The sequence below is a fragment of the Coptis chinensis genome, chromosome 1 (assembly GCF_015680905.1).
Source record: "Coptis chinensis isolate HL-2020 chromosome 1, ASM1568090v1, whole genome shotgun sequence".
NCBI lineage: Eukaryota > Viridiplantae > Streptophyta > Magnoliopsida > Ranunculales > Ranunculaceae > Coptis > Coptis chinensis.
Genome location: NC_141456.1, coordinates 49,253,392 through 49,276,632, shown reverse-complemented (window position 1 = coordinate 49,276,632; position 23,241 = coordinate 49,253,392). Strand labels below are relative to the sequence as shown.

At 35.8% G+C, this 23,241-nt stretch overlaps 1 pseudogene; it reads left to right on the top strand.

Annotated features, from left to right (window-relative positions):
- Positions 1-14,557: 14,557 nt before the first annotated feature.
- On the top strand, positions 14,558-18,531 carry LOC147524382 (3-hydroxyisobutyryl-CoA hydrolase-like protein 5; annotated as a pseudogene).
- The last annotated feature ends 4,710 nt before the right edge of the window (positions 18,532-23,241 follow it).

Genomic DNA, 23,241 nt, shown 5'->3' with positions numbered 1-23,241 from the left:
AAATTTAAAAACAACCAAGCAGAACCAATCTAGTCACGTCCATAGGACAAACACTTAGCACGAAGATTGAGAGTGGAAAACTACCAGAATCCCAGTGGATCAACTATCTTACTCACTCTTCTCCCTCATTTCATTGCGAGTGAGATTTTTTGTAGCACCCCACGTGGTAAAGTAGTGATCTTCTCTTTTGAAGTGTGTAGCGCCCCAAAACCTAGTTTTGTGCCCAATTGTTGATTTTGAATAGGGCATAGTAATTTATAGGCCAACAAACTTTTCAAAATTCCAAAATACAAATGAATTTGTGCATCATTTTTGTTTGAGCATCCATGGCTTATCGATATACATTGCAACCGTCATGGAATTTCAATGCAAACCAAGAGGAGATTGTAAGCAAGATATAATTATTTAGACAGAGTCCAAGTGATACATTTTCAGAAGCATGGACTAGATTGTTTGACCTGCTCCTCTCATGTCCCCATCATAAACTAGAAAAATCCACTCTTGTCCAATGTTTTTTCAAGGGTCTTCTCCAAGAACACAAAGTAACACTCGACATCATGAGTAATGGAATTTTTTTAAATAGAGGTGCAACCGAAGCTTTAACCTTTCTTAAAAACCAAGCAGAAGAGAGTACTCATTGGGGCGACATAAACAATTCTAGAAAATCCGAGCCCTTATTTTTGTAGGCAAAATGTGAATATATTAATATTAATATAAAGTTACATAGTTAGGATTCAACCATAAGGAACAGAAAGAGATTTTTCTACACTCTACGGAGATCTAAAGTATAACTGATCCGGATTTTCTAATTTTGCAACAAAAGTAATAGGATATTCATTTCTTATGTGTTGGAGGTTTCCTTGCCCTTGTGGATAACAGAGATTGATCCTGCAACATCTATTGTGGTTTGTAATTTTTCTTGGGTATCGTCTGACATGGTTCATCACCATCCTCCAATATATCCTCATCATCAGCAAAGTCTGCCCAATTAACCGCTCTCGAAATGAAGTTGGTTCCGTTCAATACATTGGAGAATGAGAACTTTGCTCTTGTTGTCAATGAGGAATATGAGTCTAGAACTCTACTAATCATGGCCTGAACTCCAACAGCCTCTTCATTTGTAAAGATGAAGTTAGGCACTATGTTGGGTAAAGGCCCATGTGCCACTGGGGAAACGTATGTCTCACCAACTGTAGATACATTCAGGACTTGTAAACCCACAACCTCTTTGTTAGGGGATCGGAAGTTATGCACTATGTTCTGTGCAGGGTCATTTGAAACTAGAGAGACTGGGATCATCGCTACTAGATAGGTTTTCGGTGTTGTTGCAACTGAAACCATAACCACATTTATAGAATTAACCGAAGTAGCTTGAGCCACTTTCTGCACCATACCCTCATCGAGGAAAGCCACTGTTTCAGTCCCTGCTGTGTCAGCCACAACTTGTGTAGCTTGAGAGTCCAAAACTTCCTCCACTACTGGACTCACAGGTGTTAGATCAATTTTTTCAGTCGCCTGATTCACAGTTGGGTTCACATCTTCTGGAGGAGAAGATTGGATTGGCATTCCATGGTTTTTGATAGAATCCATATCCTGAATTTCCTCAACTTCCACCCCTTTGAATCTATTTTGAACTTGAGTTTCTTTAGGCTATTCAGTGGGTTTAAGAATCCATATTGCTTCGCCTTGTCTACTGGTTTCACCTTGCTTTTGTTTTCGTCCTCTCGTCTTTTGAGTTTTCTCTGCCAAATTTTCCGTTGGTTGAGTGGAATCAATTACCACCTCTTTGTCCTTCTTCATTGTCCCTTTTAACTTCCTGCATTCGGTAACCAGGTGTCCCACTATTTTGCAATGTGTGCACATTTTGGGCAGCTGTCCAACCTTCACAATTTGCCAGAATTGAACCTTTTTAGTCTTGACATAAATTTGCTCCAGTATTACTTCCGAGAGATCAACATCCACCAGTATACAGGCATAATACCCATAATCCCTATTTAGAGTTCTCTCATCTATCCGCATTGGGTAGCCTACTCCTCTAGCAATGGTCATAAGCGCTTTAGGCTCCCAGTACTCCTGACTTAGTCCTGGTAGTCTTATCCATACAAAGGCATGGGATTAATGTTGGCTTTCTGGGCAGAAGTTAGGAGTTCATTGACTGATGTGCATAATATTTTCCTCAAAGTCCTAAGCTCCTTTCGACCATACCCTGTTAAGGTCCTCTGCATTAGAAAATTTCAAGAAAAGATAGCTTTTGCCGATGGGAGTGATAAGCCATTCACCATTTGGCCGCAATATTTTTTTTCTATAATTCGAACCCTCTCTATTGGGCCCTTATACAAATCAATTCTACCCACCAAACATTGTTTGCAATTGAGCAACCCTTATTCATAAACCTTTTTAGGAATGGTAATGGCAAGATACTCACCCATCTTTTTAGGCATATGGAGTTACATCTGAAGCCAATGGTATTTTTGAGGTGAAATCCGATCAAAAAATAAAGACATTAATTGAATCCCTCACAAGAAAGATAGATGCCCTCACAACCAAAAAAAATGACCATCCTCCTTATCCTGTCATGGACATAAATACCTCACCATGCACTTTCTGTTCCAGCTTAAATTATATAGATACCAATTGTCCTTTGCTCAACAACATATCATCGCTTCAACCAGAAAAAGTATGTGCTTTCAATGTACCAAATGCAGACAATTCATGGAGTTCTACCAAAAATAGTCTACCATCATTCATACCTACACCTGGTCAGTTAGAATATGGGTTCACTAACAGTCCATTACCATTCATGTCAAATTCTTATCCCACTTCACCATCTATCAAAGGCCAACTTTACTAGGTAATGGCCGAGCAAACAATACAAATTTAGCAAATAGCAAAGACCTTATGTTTTCTCCAAACCAGTTCAAAATATGTCACATCTGAGACTAATATTCTTTCCACCAGTCCAGAACCCAACCAAGAAGAGATACAAGGTGTTACTATAATAGAGTCAAATGCTAAAGCCCATCTTGGTATTTATGACCAATTAAAACACCATCACCATCCACCTGAATATCGTGTCAATTCCAGATTATTTTACGATGATGACTATATGCATAAGAACACTCTGACAAAAGAAACTCTAGAACTTGTGTTGGAAAGTAACTCGACACACTTGGACAATGACGTTGAGAAAATTTATGAAGATCTAGGCAAAGAGGACAAAGAAAATGAAGTGCTTGAAAAAGTGTATGTAAAATCTAAAGTGGAAAATGGATCCCAATTTAGTTTGGTCGTTAAAGACTTATCCATGGAACAAATTTGTGACATCCTTATTATAGTAGATATGAACCACAATCTTGTGGAAATGCTAAAACTAGATGAAGAATTCTCTGAGTCCTCGAGTTCATGTGAAGAACTACCACCCAACTATCACTATTCCAATTTAACACCTCTTGAAAGCCATCCTCCATTTATAAAAAAATCTTCCAATTTATGAGGACTACACCACTAAACCATTTTAAAGAAACCTCAAATTCGCACTTAATCCAATTGCCTTTGAGATCCTTCATAATTTTCTAAACCTTCCCAATAAAGACACGTTGCCCAATGTACAAACTCACGAGCCTATCATTCCAGTTGATGAGAGCCCCGATTTCATTAAAGTGCCAAAAAAAAAAAGAAATAAAATCTATGGTGGAATGTGAGTTCTTGAAAGCATACGATGATCCCTTTATTCAAATGGTTGAAAAGCCCAGTTTGTCATATTTCACCTCATCTGAGCTTCATGAAGGACAACTACTACCACACTCACACTCTCTTGGACAATTCAAACATGATGAGTTATTGCTTAAGTTCCATGATGGGTTACATAAGCTTTCTCTTATCATTCTGCATCTTACACTCCAAATGCATGATTTCATTCTGTTTTGGGGTAAATCTTTTAATATGTTTTTATATATTGATCCCCAACTGTTTAGACTATTAGTATATAGTTAACAAACATATCATCCATCTTATGCATAGTCTTGGTGAATCTGACTTAAAATTACCCAACATATAGTCTTGAATATCTGACTATAAAATATTCATATTATGTTTTCTCGATGCATTCCATGGGAGTGCATCCTTAAGGTAACCGGGCCCTCTTCTTGGTGTGTGTGGTTCTAAGCACCGAAGCCTTAGTCAACATATATCTGGTGCGTTCTAGTCTATCTAGCACTTTTTACTCGTAGTTTGAGTAGTGTTACTTTATGAAGCGAGTCTATTATTTTTCATTTCTTCATTTTACACTTCCTTTCAAAAAATGTTTCTTTGTCCCCGTTCTCATAATAGACGATTCTCAATACAACAATAGTTATGATTTTCTAAAACAATGGTTAATGGATTCCACACAGACCAACCCTTAGAAATACGCAATCTCCATTCTTCTAAGGGTGGTTTGAGGATCAGCTATGTGTTACTAAGGGTCGCCCATATCACCATGATATTCGTAAAAGACATCTTACGTCTTGCACAGTACATCCCCCAACACACATAACTGAAGCTACAGTCTGACTGGATTGGGTGCAATAAATAGCTGACACGAAAGTTGCCAAAGATCACCTGTTATGGTTTATTTTTCAAACTTAGCTTTTAGAAATCACTTCTTTTGTATGAGTTATCTATAATAAGATCTCTACATAGTTTTCAAAACTTGAGGATATAAAAATGAAAATCTTACGTCCCAGAGTAACCAAAATGATACTGGATAAACGTATGATTTTATTCTATTGTAGAAACCCTATATATGGTTAGAGATACATTTATATTGAGAAAGACAACATTTTGAAAAAAATATATATAAAAATAAATAAATAAACCACACACACACACACACACACACACACACACACACACACACACACACACACACACATATTTCATATGTGTCTGTATAGATAGTTGTTTGCATACTTTACATTTCGCACTTTTTATTTCTTAACATGTTAATATTATATTAGTATTATGTTAGTAGTATGAATGCATGTTTAAAATTTTCTTATGTGGAATTTGGTATATGAGTAGAAGGTAATACAAGTACATCATGCCAAAAATTTTGAATTTCTGCATTATATATGGTTTTCAAAAAAATAAATAAATAACCCAAAAATTTCATGGAAGATTAATTTCGTAACTTACTATTTAGACAAACCATGTATTTCTTGTTCTATATTCAGCAACCCACGCTCCAAACTTGTTTGGGGGTGGTATATTTTCATCATGAAGAACAGAATATTGTTGTACTGCCATTTTTGTTCATGTTCATATGGTAATCTCTTTCCTTATCTCTTCATACTTTGAGGACAAAGCATATTTTCTGTTTGGGGGTGGTTGAAGTTTCAATATTGTAGTGAGTATACTTCAAAAGAATTTAGATTAAGAGTTGAGGTTCATCCTAAATTGTTTAGAGTTTGAGTGAGGGAGATATGAAGAATAAAGGTAGATTCTTGTAGTATTAGAATGGTTCTAAACTAATGAACTTGAAAGCTTTGATTGTTAATTGAAATGACTTGAAAACATGAAAGGAAGATTGATTAAAACATTGAAATGAAAGAACCAAACAAGATCGAAGATCAAAACAAAGAACAATGAACAAGTTTGATTGAAATAAAGAAAAGGAAATAACAAGTTGATTGAAATAAAATAAAACAACAAGAAATTGAAAAAACAAGACAAGAAAATAAACAAACCAAATGGTTTAAATCCTAAGACAATGGATGAGTTCTCTCTCCCTTACTTTTTGTTTATATACTCCTACTTTGACCATTTACATATTTGCCCTTCTCCATTATAAACTAGACACCTCACCCCTTTCACTTTTGCTTTTGCTTTTGCTTTTGCTTTTGCTTTTTGGTGCCTTCTTGACCAAGGTAGGTTTAGGGATAAGTCTTCATAATTTGGAATAAGGGCTTCTATCTTTGGTCTTCTAATTTGAGTCCTTTGACCGTTGACTTTGACTTTTTCAGCACTTTTCCACAGTAGCTACTGGTCTTCATAATAAGCATGATTAAGGTTCCTTTTGGTGCTAAGATGCAGCTTTTATGATAAGTGGTCTTAAATACTCTTTAACCTGAAAAAGGCAGTAAAAACTATGAGTTGCCTTTTCGTTAAGTGTAAGAGGGACTGTAATGCAGCAATATACGGATAATAAAACGCACATTTGGGAGCTAATCACCACCCCTAAATAGCAGCTTGCTTGTCCTTAAGCAAGGATGAGAGAAAAAACTAATATCACAAATGAGTGATTTATTATACGTTATAATAATCTCGTTTCGCAGAGTGCGATTGCATTGGCCATATGCAACAATGCCTTAAACCACTATGACTTCCCTAGTGGACAAACTTTAAGCCTCATGAGATTTTTCCAGTGAAGGTACTCAAAAACTTCTTCTATTTAGTACAAAAGGTCTTGTTTCCTTATTTATTCTCAGAAGTTCATACATCTCATTAGTGGTGAATAAGGACAAGCCCTTTTGAACTCAGAATAACATATGTATAGTAATTTAAGCATCTAAAGATAATTGTACAAAACATAAGCAATGAAATGCAAAAGCAGAGTTGTTTTCGAGGATTTTGGAGAGCTTCCTTAAGGTGGGTTCTCACAGGGGTGTGTTGTAATCACAACTCTTTGATAGCTTCACTTAAAGTTCGTTATCGCAAGTGCAGTGGGCACTTATATTCCTCACATACTCAAATAATGTCCAAAGAAACTGGAGTCGATTGATCACGCTTGCCACTTACTATCACACCATCCTATTCCTAATCGAGCTAGAGGTCTTTTATTAGGATTTAAGGGGCTAGGGTGATGGTTTAGAAAAAAAAAGGAAGGGAAAAACAAAATATGATAAGATGAGAAACCGGGTCTTCAAGATACTTGTAACTAGATAAGAACCTCGTTTTGTTATTTTGCTTCTGAATTGTGATATATTCTTTTAGCCTTTTGGCTTTGTGACTCCATATGATTTTGACTTTTGGGAGTTCTAACTTTGCTTTTGATTCTTTTTGTTTCTAATATCGTCTCCATTTGATTTTGAACTTTTTGGAGATTCAATTTTTTTGACTCTTTTGGATTTTTGGAGTTTTGGTTTTGGATGGGTCTTTCTTTTATTTTATTCTATTTCTTTTCTTTTTCTTTTTCTTTTTGAAGTAAATAACTATTCTATTTTTGTACAAGGGCTTCTCTTCTCTTTTTCTGATAACCAACCAGTTCTCAACTCATTAGTTGGGTAAGCTTTTGATTGTGTGTTGTAACGTGTTAGGAATTATTGGTTAAGAATAAAAAGGCTTTTAGAAAGGGTGAAGGCTCAAGAGGGGTAACTAGAGAAAAACTATATTTTTGGGTTTTTAACGTTTATTTGGCTATATCGATCTAAAAAGGGCCTAAATTCCCTCATAGGATATGGCGTGGTGATCAAGCAAGTGGACGTGTGGTGTTTCTATCTAGACATTCTTTGTGTCATCACTCAATAATCATTCAGATGAGGCTTTTGGCTAGATTCGCATAGGATATGGAACTTAATTGTTCTAACCTTGGCTTTGAAAATTCACTATTATATACAAACAACTATTGATGCATGCCATTCATGAAAAGATGTAGAAACTATTGTACGTATATTAGTCTAAGTACGAAGAACAAGTCCTTACTCTATTGCTATAATGAGACTTCTAAACTTTTTATTCATCATAGAAAAAGGAAACAAAACTTTTTAATATGAAACGGAAAAATATTTTTGGTCTTTTTGAAATATTTTTAGAAAGGAAGAAATATACTATTATATATACTATGTAGAGAATGCCTAGTTTTTGCAAGATGTTACTATACCAACTCTATGATGGAACTATGCTTGTCCTCAAAGTATGAAGAGATAAGGAAAGAGATTACCATAGAAACATGAGCACAAACGGCAATACACTTGTATTTTGTTCTTCATGATGAAAATATGTCACCCCCAAATAAGTTTGGGGCGTGGGTTGTTTGATATAGAATGAGAAATTCATGGTTTATTGTACTAGGGATATTTATTCTACTATAAAATCGTTTTGGGTTTTTGTATTTTTGAAAACATGAAATGCATGAAAGAAAAAAGGAAAATTTTGGCATGATGTATATGTTTTACATACCTTCTACTCATAAACCAAATTCTACAAGAAATACAAAATAAAACAAGCAGATAATATTAAACATAAAGTTAAACTTATACTACGTCATACACGTGAAAAAGAAACATAAAAATAAATAAATCCAACTATACGGACACTAGGAATTCTAGTAAGAATTCGTGCGTGACTCGTCTCGATGTCTAGAAGATCCTTCTTTTTGCAGACATCAAGGCCTGACATGTCTATCACTACGCGGGAGCGCTTCTCTAATACTCTGCAGTGTTCTAGTGACATTGTGCTGAAAACGTCGCTGCTCTTCCTGGAAGGTTCATTACTCCTCTCTAAGGGTATGTTGTTCCACTCTAATATTCTGCTGTTCCGTTACGATGTTACCCTGAGTTTCCCTGAGCTGGTGGAGATATGAGTGCAGAATCCTCTGGCCTCCATGGAGGAAGTGAATTTCGTCCATGGGCTGAGTGAACTACCGCGTGGCATCTTCAGCGAAGTAATCCACCTTCTCAGTCGGGTGTACTTACTCAGCGGCTCTGGCTTCAGGTGGAAGCCATGACTTCTGGATGCAGTGGGCATAGATATGACCTGTGGTAGCGCCCTTGACCTCCACTAGGGCATCTGTAGCTTGGAACCCCCAGTGCTGCATGATCTTCATGACCACCACTGGTAGAGGGGCAGTTGTCTTCTTTGGTTTGTAGAGTTGCTCGAAGATAAAGGAAACGATGCAGAAGCTGTTCTTCTACTCTTGAAGATAAAAGATGAAGCATCACCTTACCTATATCCGAAGGCTTGGCCGAGCCTAGCAGGTTGTAGGCTGCCTACTGAGATATTGCTAGCTGGTTCCTTTGCAGCAAACTCTAGTAAGCGCAGTGAGACTTGGGGTTTTTAACCCCCTCGAGAAGCGTCTCTACCATCATCACGTCGATGGTATTGCCGTCTGGGGATTGTTCTATTAGAACATAGGCTTTCAGAGGAATCCAAAGAACACCACTCACCACCTCCTTGGTGAGCTCCAGCGAGCGGCCATCCTTAACAACCGTAATGCGGTCATCTTCTCCTCTAATCATGCAATTATAAAATGAAAGAGTAAGAGAGGGAGAATAAACTGTATCTTCCAATAAAACCAAGGGTTCCCATCCTCTTCTTCTAATCTCAACCTTGAAGTGCACTTCAAACAGATCGGAATAGAAAAGGTCTTGAAAATTTTGCTCTGGCATGATTTTAAGAATTCGAGCCATTTAGAGTAGGGATTTAAAAAATTAGGGTTTTGTGTTGGAATGGGGGTTGAAAATGGGGAAGACTATAAAAATTTTGAGTGGTGGTGTGTTGAGGTGTATAGGCGGTCGCGAGCTAAGTGGGGCGGCTAGGGTTTGAAATTTTTGGGATGGAGAAGAAGAGTAGGGGAGATCACGTGGGTTAAAAGGATTGATGGCACATGCCTCACACTTGCCTCTTTTAAGAGTTTGAAATTTTGGCCCAAGCCCAAATGAATCAGGAAATTCCGATCTTGTTATCAGTACCTTGCTAACTTCAAGAGCCGATCCATGCTTCGTTACTTTGTTCGATCTTGACCCGTGAGGTACCAAAACGATCAGCATAAAAAATGCAATGTAATGGTATAGGATACACTCACATCCAATGGTAGATGAGAAACAGATGATGGAAAGAACTGTACAGGAATTGTAGGAAAAATATGTACAGATAACAAATGGAAAATTTTAATTAATTTTTTTGGGTTTTGAATAAGTTTGACATAAATTTTAAAAAGCTGGGTCGTTTAAAGTTAGATCCCCAAGACTTTGAAGTTTTTGAAAACTCAATCCCAACCAGATTGCTGGATTACTCTCTTAGACCTCTCGTAATGCACTGGGGGATAACACATGTAAACTTTGTAAACAGAATTATTATGAGGTTGAAGACCGGGCAAGTTGGTGTTTGACAATTCAAGCACCAGTTTTCTCTCTTAGCTCATCTCTTACGTTCGTATGAACTCTTACCTAAACCAGGAATGATTTTCGGTATATGTGTCCATATCTTTAGCTACAGTTCTCTAGAAAGTGCTTGCACACGATCATTAAAACTGATCCATCTAGTCTTGCTAGGTGGAGGGTTTTTGTTTGCTACAAAAGACATTTTTGAAAAGTTTTTCAAAAACGAGAGAGATTTAGAATGGAAAAAGATTTAAACAAGAAGGGAAAGATTTTTAAGAAAGGAAATTTTTTTTTTCAAAATTTTGGAAAATTTTGAGTCTTTTAACTTCAGATTCTCGAAACAAAATAGAGAGGTGGGGGCAAAAAGATAGAATTAAACAGAGAATTGTATCACTTTGGGTTACTCTATTTATTTAATTCTCGTTTGGAGACGCCTCGTCTAATTTTTTTTTATTTTTTATTTTTTTATTATTTATTATTTTTTGGGTTTGTTTTCTCATTCAAAATATATCTATATCCATATAGAGGTTTTGCCAAGAAGATAAAATTATACGTTAATCCGATATCATTTTAGTTACTCTGGACGTATAACTTTCATTTTTTATATCTTCTGGTTTTGAAAACTATGGAGAGATGTTTTAAGAAACTCGTACTCAAAAGCAATGATTCTAGATGTTACTACTTTAAAACACATTATAACTGATATTCTTAGGCAACTTTCTGTGGCGAACCCAATCTAAACAGACAGAGCTTCAGCTTCGCGAGTTGGGGGATTTACTACGCAAGACATGGAATGTCCTAACCTGGGCGAATAGCTCGGTGATATAGGCGACCCTTAGTAAGCAAAGTTGATATCAAACCACCCCTAGATTGCGTAGTTCTAGGGGTTGGTCTATGTAAAATCCATTGCCCGTTTTGAAAAATCACTTAACTATTGATATATCGAGAATTTATCATTAATAGCACAAAGAAATCAAACATTTTTGGAAAAGAAGTGTAAAATAAAGAAAATAAAAATTGTATACTCGATCCATAAGTTCACACTTACTCCAACGACGAGTAAAAAGTGTTTTACAAAGAATATGGGGATATATTGTGGATTAAGGCTCCGGCACTTACAACCACACCATCTAAATGGAGAGGTCCGGTTACCTTATTGATGTATCCCCTTTTAAAGGAAAAAAATGGAATGGAATGGGAAAGGAATACATCAGAACAGGAGGATTTAATCCTCGTAGATGGGATCTTTAACAAAGAGTTTTTAACGCTCCAGCTTCGTTCACGTCACTTGTTGCTTCAAAGGCTGTGTTTGTTGGTTTAGGATTAGGGATAGCTTGACCTGGGAACACACCTTTCTAGGTTTTATCTTGGGCTAACAAGTTCAGAGATTGTTGCATGGATGCTAGGATTTAGGTTTACTGTTGCATGACAGATAGCATTATTTCGGTGGGTTTATCTGTTTAGACACTAGTTGATGGTGTAACGGGAACTAGGTCTCTTTGGTTGTTGACAGGTTGGTTTTGATATTGGTTAAACTAGGATGGAACCAATGCTCTGTTCTAATTATTATAGGTACCTTGTCCTTGTCCTTGTCCTTGTTTGAAGGTATTTGTTAGTTTGTTGAAACTTGGTGGTGTTTGGTTTTGTGGAATGTTGGTCCATGCGAAGTTTGGATGTTGTCTCCATGGTGCATTTGGTACATTGAAAGCACATACTTCTTCTAGCTGAAGTGATGATAGGTTTGTCATTAAGGGATAGGTGGCATCTATATGATTTAAGCTTCGACAAAAATTGCATGGTAAGGTATTTAAGTTCATGACAAGATGAGGGGTTTGGTCTTTTTGTTTGGTTGTGAGGGCATCTATCTTTCTTGTGAGGGATTAAGGTTTTGATTTCTGGATTTGATTTCACCTCAAAAATACCACTAGCCTTAAATGTACTGGGTTGGGCTGTTATGGAATTGTTTATGTCGTCCTAATGTGTACTCTTTTCAACTTGGTTTTCAAGAAAAGTTATAGCTTCAGTTGCACCTCTATCCAAGAAATTACCATTACTCATGATGTCGAGGGTTACTTTGTCTTCTGGGAGAAGGCCTTTGAAAAAACATTGGACAAGAGTGGATTTTTCTAGTTTATGGTGAGGACATGAATGGAGTAGGTCAGAGAATCTATCCCATGCTTCAGAAAATGTCTTACTCGGACTCTGTCTAAAGAACTATATCATGCTTCTTATCTCTTGTGTTTTCTTCGGCGGAACGTACTTCTTCATGAACGAGAACACAACACTTTTCCCATGTATCGAAAGAATCGGCCTTCTGTGAGAGAAGTTAAGCATGACTCTTATCAGCTAGAGTGAAAGGAAACACTCGTAGCTTAACCTGATCGTCGTATCATAATTTAAATAGTTAGAAGAAGAAGACATAATTTAAAGGAATACTTGTATTGAAAAATAAATTGAATTGTATTAATGTTGGCTAAGCTAATATAACATAAAACTAGGTTTAGACTAAATTAAATAACTATTGGGAGAGAGAGAGAGAGAGAATTAGAGTTTTCCCTTAGTCTTCTTTATATAGGAGAGGGCATGGGTTTACAATTTCGTGCATGGGCTTTGGAGCTATGTTTTGAGCCACTAGATCAAGCCCAAAACCTAATTACTTAAGTCCAAAAAGGGTTTCTCTATTGGAAATTACTATAATAGCCTTTTCATCCACTTTTACTCCTCTGATTGGATCAAGGCCTAGATCATTAGAAATATCTTTCCGAGCCGGTCGTTTTGACATATAATAAGCCAAATTCTGAGGTTTGTGTCCAAAGATACGGCCTGCGGAAGTTCTATTGACTTTTATGCTCTATTCCTGCCCACATTAACTTTGACTTTTCAACTTTGACTGGGCTTTAAAAAGGTTTTTTCTCCTTGAAACTTGGGCTTTACCATAGAACTTCTTAGTAGCCAACCTTTGCTCTTTTCTCTTGCAAAAGTGACATATTTCTTTACTTAGTTGACTCCAAGACCTGAAATACTCAAAAGTACGTAATTAGTACTATACTGACTCTTATTTATTATAATCATAATTGGTTTAAATGTAATATTATTAAGGGGTTAAAACTACAGTTTTGGGCTCTTATCAAATCACCCCCAAACAACATTTTGCTTGTCCTCAAGCAAAGATGAGAAATTAAAATAAGTGACCAAAAATGGAGTTCTAACTAATCTCGTTTCGCCGAGTGCGATTGCATTGACCATATGCAATAAGGCCTTAAACCAATAGGAATTCCCTAATGGACGAGTTATAGCCTCGTGAGAGTTTTACAGAGAAGATACTCACAAACTTCATTTATACTACAACGACTAAGAAATAAAATTAATGTTTCCTTATTTATTCTCAGCTATCTATACATCTCACTATCAATGAATAAAGAATAATCAATTCAAAACCTAAGAATAATCAATTTGGAATAGCGTCCTTAAGTAGGTCCTCACAAATATGTCAAGACAAAAACACTCTGATTTTTTCACTCAAGTTTCGCTCACTCCAGTGTGCAGTGGGCACACTTTTCCTCACAATCTCAATGACGTACAAGGGAGCCTAGGTCGATCAAACACATCTGCCACTTACTATCACACTAACCTATTCCTAATTGAGCTAGAGGTCTTTATTAGGTGTTGCAGAGATTAGGCGATGGTTTTAAGAAGGAAGGAAATAGATATTCAAAAGGACAAGTCTGAGATAATAGGATCTTCAAAATATGTAACTAGAGAAAACCTTGTTCTTACTTTGCTTCTACACTTTCACTACACCATAATAGGATATTTGCAACATAGACCTTTTTTGCTTTGCAACGGTTATTTACCATTGGCAACTTGCCAACGCTATATAAGCGTTAGCAATGTTATAAAGTGTTACTTTATTTTGGTGAATTTAAGGAATTAATTGCTAACGCTTAAAAATCGTGTGAGAAGTGTTGCAAATTAAAATCTTTAAATATAAAACATAACTTTACTTTCTCTCCTCTCTTTCTCTCTCTCACCGCCGCTACACTCTCCAGTTTCCTCCCTCTCTCTCTGCCCACACATACTCCACCAACTCAGAAGAAGATTTTTCAGATCCAGATTATTCAAAGTAATAATTTATCTGTATGGTTAATAATCTTTCCTTTGATTACTTTTCTCTGAGTTGTATACAAAAGCTACTCTTGTGAAATTGGTTGTGTAAAAAAATAATGGGGGATTATCATTTTGTGTATAAAGATTTAGAAGGAACATCAACACAATGGGATGACATATAGACTAAGCTTGGCAATTTACCACCAAAACCTCCAGTTTTCAAACCACCCACTTCCACTCCCTCAGAAGATGAAGATTCCAAATCATGGATAGACAATAAAACCGAAGACAAAATAGAAGATCTAGAGGACGATACTAATCTAGATGATGAACACTTTCTAGTAGAATACCGGAAGAATCGGTTGGCAGAAATGAAAGAAGCTACAAAAGTCTACAGATTTGGAACTATTATTCCGATATCCGGTGTCGATTTTGTATGTGAAGTTTCACAAGCAGAATCTGATGTTTGGGTGGCTGTGTTTCTTTATAAAGAAGGGTAAAGGTTAAGTCTTTTTTTTTCTTTCTTTCTTTTTTTTAATAGTTTAATTACAACAACTCATTTATTGTTTTATTGTTTGTAGTTATTGGGTAAGATTGCGGAATGTGGGTAGTTTTGAATTGTTTGGAGGAGTTAGCTACCAAGTATCTAGTGACGAAATTTGTTAAGATTGTGTCGACTGATTGTATTCAGAATTACCCAGATTGGAATCTTCCTACTCTTTTGGTGTATAATAATGGTGCTATTAAAGCTACTTATGTCGGGATGCATCATTTTGGAAGGAGATGTACGCCAGAAGGTATGTTCTACTTTGTTATTTGAATTGTTATTATTAGCCGAGTTAAATAATTTTATCATGCACAATACTTATAGAATTATAGTAAATGGAAGAGAATAATGAGAAGGGGATTGTTTTCTTGCGGCCCTATCGATGCTTGAATTCGTTTATTCCTGGGGCTAGGGTGTAATGTTGTTCCTTTATAGCAAACTCATTTCAACAATTAGATGTGCCTCGATGGTCTCTCATCAATGGAATCATTCATAATATGTGGTGTACAATATGGTGGAGCGAACATCAACAGGAGTTGGTGTAAGTTGAACATGAATAGTGAATAATGAGGTGTTTATTATACCATCTGAATGCTCATTAGAAATGTAGTCCACTTATGAAACCAACTATCATAGCAAATAGGTTGTTTGGTTAGGATATTTGTTCTGATTTTTGTCTCTTATATTTCTGACTAATAGAATCATAGGATACAACGAGTTAAGAATTTTATAATGTATATTACTCGTCTTATATAATATATACTATAAGGAATCTACCTACCAAAATTGTAAAAAGAAGACAACAAGGAGAGGGATCTCGTTTTCCTGTTGCTATGTGGTTGCTTGAGTTAATTCATTCCCTGGACCAGGGTATAATGTGTTCCTTTAAGCGAACATATTTCAACAGTGATCATGAGGTATAATAGTGGGCAGCTACTATTTCATCAGTAAGATGTTGATTTATAATAAAGATCAAGCTATGGCTCATCCAATTGTTTTCTAAGTAGGTGATACGCCATATGATGTTTAACATGAGGAAAAGAGGATAAAAGGAGGTTTGGTAAGGAGAAAGGTGTTCACCTTGATATATCTAACTTTGAACATCATTGCGGTAAAAGATTCTATCTTTACTACTTTTTTTAACAGTTGACTATTTTATTTTTACTGTTTTGATTGATAAAGTTGTTTTTGTTAACCCATTTCTTATGGGTAATGATATAGAGGGAATACTTCAACCAAGATGACTAATCCATGTGAGGTTGATCACCTTGAATAGACCCCGTCAGTTGAATGTCATTTCAGCCAAAGTGGTATGTTCAATCAATTCACTTACTAGAAATGTTGTCTACTTAGAGATCTTATGATTTATTTCATTGTGGTCAGGTTTCTCTCTTAGTAGACTACTTAGAGAAATATGAGAAAGACAACAATGCAGAGTTGGTCATATTCAAGGCTAGTATTAGTGTATTACTTTTCCATATGAGACTTTGTATAATGATTTTTCCATTCCAATGGGAATGTTGACCTCAATGGAATTTTGATTAAGTTTATCTTGTAATTGTCATGTTTTTTTACCTTGATTGTTATTTAATAAGGGGTTGGGCGTGCTTTTTCGGCTGGTGGGGACTTAAATATGTTCTATGATTGAAGGAATTCATGTAAGTGTAATATCTTTCTTATCAATGTACTTTAATATCTTCTAGGGACTGTGAGCCCAGGTTATTGACCTCTATTGCTCTTTCGGAGAGGTGCTTGCCGAAGATATCCCATGTCCCCAAGCATAGTCTAAGCTCCGATCCTGAAAATGAAGAAAATAGTTACTGTTGAACATTTTAAACTTCGACTTTTGATCTTGGTGAAAATTTTATAGGTTTCCCTAGTTGTGTAAGTTGTAACATTACCTGTTTTCATGACAGATGATTCTTTCCTTGAAGTTGTGTATAGAATGTACTGGTTGTGTTATCACAATCACACTTACAAAAAAACTCAGGTACTCGATTTAAATGCAATTTCTTCTATGATTTGGAAAACATAAACACATTGGCCATCCAATTGTTCCCGTGTCACTAATGGTGTTGTTCGAGGTGGCTCTTGCTCATGGGATTGTGATTGGGGAGGTGCATCTATAATGGTTCCAATGAAATTCTCGGTTGTCCAGAGAAAAAGCGTGAGTTTTCGAAGAAGTTTAAACACAATTATATAGATCCAATTCTTGAGTTCTTTTACATTGCTTGCATCAGTGACGCTTGTACGCTGATTGTTTGTTTTTTATTTTGTTGTTTTGGAGGCTATTCACAAAGTTAGAGATAACATTTTCTATGTGTAGGTTTTTTCAATGCCAGAAGCTAGTATTGGGTTCCACACTGACTGCAATTTTTCCTACATATTTTCTCACCTTCCGGGGCATATGGGTAAGCACGAAATTATTTACTTAAATTATTAGGTGGATTTTTTTGGTGACAATCTTACAAGCGACGTATTCAACTGTACTCCACCAAAGTGTGTGTGGGTTAGGTAGGATTTCCTTTGACATAACTTTTGTCATTTCCTGTTCTGAAATCTCAAGTAACGTATGGGTAAATCTGCAGGAGATTATCCGGTTTTAACAGAGCAAGATTGAGCGGGAAGGAATTGGTAGCAAACCGGTGCGGTAACACATTTTGTCCTTTTTCTAAAGTAAGCCATAAACAATTCAGGGATGAAAGATAGTAGTAAACATGCATACCGTCAATTCTGGGTCTAAAAGATATTTAGCTTTAGCATATTATAATATGATAAAAAAAAAGTAGGATGTCTCATAAAATCTTTAGATCGAAAATTTACACCTTCACGCAGACTAAAATCCCACAAATCATGACTTCTTTACATGGCAGAATTTGCTCAATCTGGAGAAGCGTCTGCTTGAATTGAACTCGGGTGATGTGCATGTTGTCAAATCAGTGATCCAGGAGTTCTCTTCTGATGTTAGCCCGGATGACAGAAGTATTTTACACAAGTAATGTGTATTTGTTGACGATGGATGATTTTGGTTATTCTATGGAAAAGAAAAGAATTTTATTTAATGTCTTCAGAGTATCTACATGTCATGTTGTTTTATTGCAGGCAGGCCATAATCGACAAGTGTTTCTCGAAAGAATCTGTAAAGGACATTATACAATCTTTTGTAAGTACACTAATCCTCAAATATTGTCACTTTTGCGTTATGTTCAGTACTCATAACATTTGTATACATATTCTAAATACATTTGCTAATGACAGACAATTTCACTGTCCCATATGCATGGCGATTCGAGCTGCATTTATAATTAGGACTGACTTTTATGTATCTATGCATCAAAACTTATGGCACCTTTTACCAATTATGCCAAATTCATGTATATAAAAACATAAGAAAAATAGAGCTTCATAAAGGAAGAAAAATTGACTGAGCTGTGCATGTCCATCAGTATCATTTACTCAAATTACTAACTGAGGTCTCATAGATGAAATTAAATGATTGTTATAACAATTTTTTTAATCATATTGTGCCGTCATCTTTTTGTAATCTCATTTTTGTAACGAGGCCTGTTCTTCTTGATGAGGTACTCTCTGCAGGCTAAAATAAATATATGTTAATTATATTGTGGCTTGTTCCCATAGTATCTTGTATAGTTAACCCCTAGCATTCACTATCTTTTTCCTAGTTTGCCCTTAAGATATGCTATTGTTATCCCTATGTAGCTCAGGCATGCTTGTAATTGTCCCTTTGTCGAGGCTGTGGCCTTTGTTATACTTGCCAAATTGCCAAATTGCTTGTAATCTTTGTTATACTTGCCAAATTTCTTGGTTCTGCTTCATCATTTTGGAACATCTTCTGGTTGCATCTTATATACTTCATTGCTAAAGTTACACTTCACCTACACTCATCATGAGTCTCATCTTCTAGCCTCTGGTAATCATTTTATGGTCTCACATGCATGGAGTCTTCTTAAACCATACCTCTGGTGGGTATAGTTTATGGTAAGTATTAGTTTCTTTTTCTTTTTTAATCTCACTATAGTCTTAGTTATTCATAAATTAAACAGTTGAACATTTTTTACATATGATGTCTCTGACTGATTTATGATCATATTTTAGCTTTGCAGGGAAACTGGAACTATTTTGCTGCCGCTCGTTTGGGATTGCTTGGAAAATCATATAGAAATTTGTAACTCTTAGTAAATCTGAATTTGTAACCCTCAAAACTCTTTTGAAGTTGTATATATGGTTCAATGAATATAATATATTTTTTCAAGCGTTAACTTGTGTTTATTTTACTTGTCAAATGGTATGAAAAAACATAGGTAATTTTATTTTCTTCTATATGAAAATAGGTGTAGGTTTAGGGCAAGAAAAAAATTAAAATAATTTTTTTTACCATATCAACACATTAGTAGCAGTTATAAACCATTGCAAAGAAAAATATAAATATTAAAACATCCATCAATAATCATTACAAATCAAACTACGCAACAGTTTTTAGCCGTTAGTAATTGTCACTCTGCAACGGTTAATAACCGTCGGAAAATTTGGTTTGCAATGCTTTTTAACTGTTGCAAAATTTTCCAACACTTTACACACGCCATATTTGAAACGCTTAAAAAGTGTTGCGAAAATTATTAGCAACGGTTTTTTGCCGTTGCAAATAGCCTGTTATGGTGTAGTGTTTGTTTCTATCCTTAACCATTTTTTTCTTTTTTTTTTTGGCTTTTTCTTTTGACTGTTTTTGATTTTAACTTTTTTTTTATTTATAACTAAAAAAATTAGAAATCCAAAACAAACAAACTCAAAACATATATATATATATATATATATATATATATATATATATATATATATATATATATATATATATATATATATAAAATAAAAAGTTAGAAATCCAAAAACAGAATCAAAGGAGTCAAAAGCCAAAATATTTTTTTTCTTTGGATGGAAACTTCATTTTCTTTTCTTATTTGAAGCAACTAACAAATTCTTGGTTTTCCACATGTCTTTCTCTTTTCTTTTGTTCATTTCATCTCTATTCTCAAACTCATTCAAAAATGGATATGCTGATTTTATTTTTATTTTTTTTATATAAAAGGGTAAATGATTTGTGGTTTGTGAAAAGCCTAAAGAAAGGGTAAGAGGGGCAACTAGCGGAAAATAATTTCATATTGGTTTGAATTTCTGGCTATATCGATTCAAAAAGGGCATAAATTCTCGCTTAGGATATAGTATAGTGATCAAGCAAGTGGACGTGTGATTTCTCTATTCGGAATTTACTTCTCCCTTGTGTCATTACTCAGATATTTCACTCATATAAGGTTTTTAGGCTATATTCTCACAGAATTTGTAGAATAAGTACTCTCACCTAGATTTTAGAAACTTACTGCCAATACAAACATAGATGCTCATGCAATATATTTATAGAAAGATGCAATGACTATTACCTACATATTAACCTAAGTTTCTAAAAATTATTCTAATTTAATAGCTAAAGTGAAACTTCTAGACTACTACCATCACAGAAAAAGAAACAATACCAATATTCCTAAGTGCATAGTATAAATTATTTTTTTTTTTTACTAGAAAGCAAAGTGCATATTATACATATATATCCTAATAGGTGCCTTACATTACACGTGTTTCTATGCCACCACCAAACAAAAACATGCTTTGTCCTCAAAGTATAGAAATAAGAAGGATAGAAAATACCATAGAAATACGTGAAAATTTTAGAACACCTGCAAAACAAATTCAGAACATACTAATATAGGTAAAGAAAAATAGACGCAACTCTATATGAGTTCCACCCGTTATAGGAATAACAAAAATTAAATTGCTTGGGACATAAGCAGACACTAACAGAAAATAAAACTTACCTCATATCCAGCACTAAACATTGTCATCCCTTTCTATAAAGAAGTGAGGTTCCTTTGCGTCCTACCAAGCCATGATAATCTGCCAGGCCTCACGCCATTTATCATCTACCTTTTTCTAACCTGTTAAGCGCTACTTGGTCTGATGGGGTGTAAGGGGCAACCCAATTAGGTTGTAGCCGCCACCCCGGCCAAATCATATCATGGAAAGAACGTATAATGTAATTGGTGGGTCTTATAATGTCAACCCCAACCCAATCCATGAAACTGGTACAAAACTCAGGAAAGAAACATAGCATTATGAGGCAAACCAAGACATGCATAAGAATGTACTTATGCTTCATACTATGGGCTCGTGCTAAACTAGACACTAAGGTCTGGGGAAGGTCATACAACATACATCTCTCAGCTAGAGCAAGGAAGACATCACTGGTGGCGTTATTCAAAGAAGAAAAACGCCATTCCCCTAAGATATTCAGCATGATAAAGAACATAATAGTGCCTATTGATAAAACGTTGATTTCACGTTATTGGTATTAATCTTAAGTCTGAGGTCCACAATCCGAAGTCCGAAGACCAAAGTCCAAAGTCCAAAGTCCGTATAGTCGTCCGTTTAGTCAAGTTACCTTACTCACGTGGGTTTATTAGGATAGGTCGAGTAAGGGATCGTCCAAACCTTAGGGCTCGGCAAGGTTCACAACTGGAATTACAACTTTTAGTGAGTAGGATTTTAGATTTTTTAGTTGGTTTAATTAAATTAACGGTAATGTAATAATGTAAATTACTAACGGTGATTTCGATGTAAATAAACAAAGATAGAGAAACAGGGAGAGGGTTAATCATACTCATGCAAGAATCATTTTTTAACAGTTTATATTACCACATTACTACAGCTCTAATTTGTCTCGAGTTCATAGACAAACCCGAGACAACATCGAGTATCGATCCCTAGCGAAAATACGCACATCTCTGAGTCGCATCGCACTAGCATAAGGAGTTGAACTAATATTTCATCTCTGGAATATCATTTCATTTCCTAGTTCGATTCTACATCAGCTGGAAAAATTGGAGAGCTGTCTGACACCATAGAGTCGCGTGCGAGACATTTTGGGTCTCTCGCGAGACTATTCTGGAGCGTCAATACTCCAAATTTGTACAGTCTCAGTCATTTTGGGACCGAAGTCTAATCTACACCTAAAGTGTCAATCTGGATTCTCACACGAGCAGCATAACCCTCCCCCTGAGAGGGGGGGGGATTAGCTCATGGTCATAGAAGGAATAATTAAACTTGATGTATACATTAAATAAATAAATGCAGGACATGAATTAAACTTGAAAAGAAATGACTTTTATTAAGAAGAAATGACTTACAGTATTTAAGTTGCTGGAATGAAAACTACAGACGATAATTAACTAGCTAATGTATAGGCTAAAGCATAAAATGTTGAAGGAGGAATATTGAAGACCCCCCTCATATATATAGGCTGGAGACCCTCGTGAAGGGATTTTATTTGGTTTTGTCTTTTAGTTAATTTGAGACATTCAAAACTTTGGAATACAAAGTTTTGTCTTGAACTGTTTAAGTTTTCGTCTTTTTCTCCAATATCAATTCAAACATTTAAGTTTTGTTTTGTCTTTTTCCACAATTCAATTCAAACATTGAATTGGTATGTGTCTTTCATATTGCGAGGTGGCACAAAATTGTGACCATCACTTGCCACCTGCCTATGCTGACTCGTCATGCCTTTTGGCCCGCAGAGTGGGTCCACGTGGTGTGTCCAGTGGTGGCGCCGATTTTGGCATTTTTACAACTTTCTGTCTTTGCGTAGAGTTTGTCGCCCTAGTTGCTCTGGCAGTTCACTAGCCAACGTCGGCATCCAAATTTATCAGATGTGAGCTTCGGAAGTTTGCTACTTCTTTATATGTGGACCCATTCTGTACTGGTTTTGTTCTTTTGGAAACTTCGGCTCTAGTCATGCTTTGTTGGGCTTCACTGGGTTGAGTGGGAAGACTTTAGATATTCTAGTATTCCCGTACTTCGATGCATGTTTTATCATTATATTCATGTTAAATGCAGAAACCTGCAAAAGTACGAAAATATAATTATTACCTGATTATTAAACACATAATCGACCAAAATGCTAGGTCTCTCGGGGTTTAATATTACAGTTTTGGGTGCTTATCACCTATGTTAAGGGACAGGCTACCAAGGGTTACGTTATATTGCCCTTGGTCTTCTACACGAAAAATCCCTGCCCCATAGGTCTCATGCAAATACTCATAGTTGTAGATGTACATATTATCAGCCATATATCCCCATGAGTTTTGGGCAGCAGGCATAGAAAGTCCAATAGCAAAGGCTAACAAGAACTTGCTTAAATCCATTATTTTATCATCAATGTCGACAGAGAACACTTGTTCCCCATCTGGTCGATAAAAGAACTTACAATTATCATAGAAATAAGCAGTAAGTGCAGGAGAATAAGATTCATCAGCGCTTACCATTAGAGGCTGCCATCCAGACTATATAATCAAGTTGTGGAACCAATACCCATAGGTGTCGTCACTCTCAAGCAATTCTTCAGAGGACTGCTCTGGTACGATTTAAGGAGATTTCATAGCAAAC